General features: G+C 47.8%; 1 protein-coding gene across 1 annotated transcript in view; it reads right to left on the reverse strand.

Moving 5' to 3' along the window:
• The window catches only part of CHD6 (chromodomain helicase DNA binding protein 6), a 195950-nt gene extending 191531 nt beyond the window's left edge, over nucleotides 1–4419 (reverse strand). The window contains exon 1 of the mRNA XM_035006336.1: nucleotides 4354–4419. The gene's annotated coding sequence lies outside the window, so the exon portion shown is untranslated. The remainder of the gene's footprint in view (nucleotides 1–4353) is intronic.
• Between the last annotated feature and the right edge of the window lie 424 nt (nucleotides 4420–4843).

The following is a 4843-nucleotide window of genomic DNA, read 5'->3' on the forward strand; positions in this document are numbered from 1 at the left end:
AAAAATTTTAAGTCCTCCATTATGACTATAAAGAAAAAAGGTTCATCGACTTAAAAAAATGATTTCTCAGAATAGGAACTATTAATGTCATATACATTATGAAAGATTCTAAAGGTCTCAATGATGGCAAACAACAAAAAGAGTAAGTATGGGAGGATGTAAAGAATCACTATTACACACTATAAAAACCAAAGAATACAGGTACTACAAGCAAAAAGAAAACATTTTTCTCTGGATTTTATGCAAATAATTTAGTTCAGAAATGGGAACAGGGATGGATATTTTAAAATAACTCCATTTTACTACCTTCAGGACTTTTATGGAAGTAACAGAATTTCTCAAGAGGGTATCAACGCCTCCACAAAATGAACTAAAGAAAAGAACATTTTGGCAAGGAAAAAGTGACTGCATTCTCCCGCTGCACTTCATGGCTGTTAGTACCAGGCTAGGCTGAACTCTTAAGTGCCCTACAAGGACCTCTCCTACACTGTGGAGACAAGGGCGGGGAGGGGTTAAGGGTACCCTCACTGTATTCTAATTTGCCTCTTCAGTGACAAATTCTTGAAATGAAGAAGGAAAAATAGATGAGTGTGTAGAACAACTTAGGTCAGTTAACTTAGCCCCATACCACTAAAACATGACAGCACACTCCAGCTTTTAAAGAAATCTTTAGAGGGTAGTCGGTGAAAAGAATATGTGCTTTGAATCCAGATGATCTGGGTTCAAATTCTGACTCCAACATTTACTAGCTTTATGGACTTAAATAAGCTACCTCACCTCTCTCAGCTTCAGTCCAGCCTCATGGAGTGACCATGAAAATGGGAGACATTTTTTCATCTCTGCAGCCCCAATGCCTGCCTGAGTGCTGGACACACACCAGGTATTTCAATGCTAGTTCTTTTTGCTTGTCTCACAAGTATGTCACATTCTATTGGGGGGAAAAAAAAACCCAAACCTGTTCTCTAGGAAACAGATATCTAAGCCCGAGCTATTATTTTATGTATTTCAAAGAGTATTCAATATAATAACCTGGTACAGGAGAATGCAGGCAGTCCCACGGAATTCACTGCAGCTTTTCACCTGAATTAAACTAAAGCTTTGATTGAGGAATGGAAGTATAAAGTAAACCACCAAATATTTATTAAAAATAATACTATTTCAGGGCACCTGCATGGCTTAGTCAGTTAAGCGTCTGCCTTCGGCTCAGGTCATGATCTCAGGGTCCTGGGATGGAGCCCCGCATCGGGCTTCCTGATCAGTGGGGAGTCTGCTTCTTCCTCTCACTCTCCCTCTGTGCTCTCTCCCTCTCTCTCAAATAAATAAATAAAATCTTAAAAAAACCCACAAAACTATTTCTAACCTTGCTATACTGGGGGGGCGGGGAGACAAAGGGGATGGAAGGGAGTGAAAACATAGTCTCCTCAGTTGATTTACATGCAGTCATTGTTACATACCGAAAATATTTTTGCAGGCAGAATCCTTGAATCCTCTAACCTGTTCAGAAGGATTCAGAACAAGTTTGACTCCATTTGGCCATTACCAATACAAAGTCTTTCCATGAAAACTAAAAAACGTAGGCCTCTACAGTGAGAACCAAGCCTGAGAGCGTGGAACCCTTTTTCCTCATGGTTTAACACAGGAAGACATAACCACAATCTCCGCTTGGGGCAAAGCCATGCTTCCAAGAAAACCGAAAAACTTGTTTGAAACTTCTATAAATCAGAGAGATCTCTATGACACAGTGGCCCAAACGTCTGCTGTTTCTGGTAAGTTTTCTGTAACATAATGGCAAAAATCACAAATGAGATTTGGTCCCTAAAGAGAGATGATTCTGCTTGAGATCTTCTTCGGTATTTGAAATAGTTATAAGAGTAAAACAGTAAATATAAAAAACTAACTGCCACAGGGTCACCCAGAAATACAGCAGTGTAATTTGTGGCTCTCCCATTTCACTCCAAACTGGTCTTTCAACTTCTTGTGTGGTTGGCATGAATACACTGATTAGTTCAGAGAACTTCCAACTATATCAATAAATTATAAAAATAATTATAAGGATAGAGAATATTAAAAAGTTGTGGTAAAAGTGATCACATTGAACGACTGCATGCTGTAACAACAGAAAAGCTAAATGTCAAAAAAAAAAAAAGCAAAGACGGGTGCCTGGGTGGCTCAGTAGTTAAGCGACTGCCTTCTGCTCAGGTCCTGCTCCCAGGGTCCTGGGATCGAGCCCCACATCAGGCTTCCTGCTCAGCGGGAAGCCTGCTTCTCCCTCTCCCACTCCTCCTGCTTGTGTTCCCTCTCTCGTTTTGTCTCTCTCTGCCAAATAAATAAATAAAATCTTAAATAAATAAATAAATAGCAAAGAAATAACCGCAGTATAAAAGATGTGACTCCAGGCCTACTGTAATAGCACTAGGAGACACAAATAATTTCACAACAGATCTAGATTTATTTTGCCCATGGCCAGACTACAGCAAAAACAGTATCATATTCTGGTTACTATAAAGGAGATTCCAAAGTTAGCAAAAAGGAAAAAAAAAGTGGTAAAGGTTAGCTCTTAATAGTAGTCTATGAATGAAGAAAAAAGTTTAAATAATCCGTCACAATTCATCTAAGAGATCTGCCCTGGGACAGAAAGAAGTCCAAAATTAATCGTTTACCACTCCCCATTTTCCCAGGCCTTCCGTTACAGTCACGCATTGCTTATATGAAACCACCTGTTCTGGCTGGCATAAAGCATGGTACTTGAAGATTCGTGCCTAATCAGTTTTTCATACACAGATCTCAAACCTTCTTTGTCCTGCCAGAGTGCCACAAAGTTCACAAAAACTCTCTCCCTGAGGTTGCCAACATGATCTACCAATTTAGTTGATCAATAAACTACTGTATAGTGAGTGCACAGTCAGTGACTACGGATCCCCAGTAAGAAAGGCTGCTCACAATTAGCCTTGGGAGCATAGTACTGTGGTCTCTACCAGGGCTTTTCGAAGTACCACAAGCATATCCCCATAAAGTATGTCAAAACGGAGGGCCTAACGGGATTGTATTCCAATATGCCATTTGAGAAAAACATTAACTGAATCGCAGGCAATACTGCAGACATTCTGAAAATTATAAAAAATTTTAAAATGTGTATCTTCTCTGTTCGTCGATCTGTTACACCAGAAATGAGCAGTTTCGAAGGCGTGGGGAGTAAGGCACATACAACAGTTCAGAGATGCCTGGAGATGTCAAGGATTCACTAGAAACCTTGGCCAGATTACTAATGGTCCATAAACCCTAATTTGGAGAACACGGGCCTACAAGTTGAAAATTGAATTATATTGCCTTATTAGATCCCACACTACCGAAACCACAGTCACATCAGTCATAACTGGAACTAGGAATACTTTATGTACACAAATATAAGTGCCTGCTTATGTATTTTTAATGGGATCAAATAAAACTGAAGCTGCAAACTCAAATTTCAATTATCTCACTAGCGAGGGGATTTCCTAATAGCGTCTTTTTAAAAACCAAGTAGCTGCCAACCCTCTGCACATCTGACAAGCATGTCCCTGGAAATTTGGGAGCAGAAGACTCCCGTTACTTCTCAACAGTGAAGAAAATAAATACCCTAAAGGGGACAGATTACTTTTTTTTTTTTTAAGCTCAAGCATGCAATCTAATAATGCACAAAACTTGGCTGCGGGGCTGCTGGACACCTCCAGGGTTCCAATTTTCGGGGCGAGTGCGCGCTAGTGCGTAAGAAGGGGGCGGAGGGGGAGCGCGCTCCGAGGACGCGCCGGGGCCCCCGCCCCCTCCCGGAGCAGCAGCCTGGCACCAGCCCACCCTCCTCCACCCCTGCAAACAGACGCAGGACGCCAATAGAGCAACTTCTCCGCGGGGGCGGCGGCGGAATAGCGGTCACCCCCGCCGCGCGCGCGGCGCGGCCCGGCCCGCCCGGGGGTCCCTCTACGGCCCGCCCCGGGGAGGGGGGGGCCTCCGCACGCCCCGCCCCTGCCCGCCAGGCCAGGGGCCGGGGGCTGCCCGGACCCCCGCCCCTCCGCGCGGCCCGCAGCGGCGCACTCCCAAGGACGGCCGCCCGGCCCGAGCGCGGCCTGAGCGGGAGCGGGGGGCGGCGGAGGCCGGCTCTTCTCCTCAGGCCTCAGGCCGCCGCCTGCCCTCCGCCAGGCCGCCCGCCGCCTGCCCCGCTCGGACCCCGGCCGGGCCTCGGCGCCGCCGCAGCCCCTCATCCCGGCTCCATTCATAGGGGCACCCCAGCCCGGCCGGCGGGGCGGGGCCAGGGACCCGCGGACAAGGCCGGCCAGCGGAGGCCGGGGAGGAAAATAAAAAGTTAAGAGAAGAACTTACCTAAAATGGCTCCTGCAGCAGCCAAAATACAAACAGCTATTATTTGGTGAAGTTTAGCTCAGACACCCTGCAAGGACACCCTAACCCAGCTCGGGCCCACCTTCCCTGCAACGCCATTGGGCTTCGCCAGCCCAAAACACAGAGTCATTGGTCATCCTGGCTGCCGCTCAGGCGGAAGCCCATTTCAAGCTTGCTTGCAGGGGCGAGTGATGGGCTCGCTCCATTGTGCTCGTATTTGCATGGATGTGATCGCGGCGCTGATTGGCCGGTGCCGGTGCCGCCCCGCCCCCTGCCTCGCGCCCCCCGCCTTGGAGACGCCGATGCGCGCGGCCCCGCCCCCCGGGACAGAGCGGCGGGGCCAGGGGGGCGGGGCGGGGCCGGGGTCCTGGGGGCCGAGGGGGCGGGGCGGGGTCCTGCACGCCGCAGACCGCAGGCAGGGGGCGGGGACCTGGAGTGCGCGCGGGCGTGGAGGGGGGTTCAGCCCGCAGGT

The sequence above is a fragment of the Mirounga leonina genome, unplaced genomic scaffold (genome assembly GCF_011800145.1).
Source record: "Mirounga leonina isolate KUSES-001 unplaced genomic scaffold, KU_Mleo_1.0 Mir_150, whole genome shotgun sequence".
Taxonomy (NCBI): Eukaryota; Metazoa; Chordata; class Mammalia; order Carnivora; family Phocidae; genus Mirounga; species Mirounga leonina.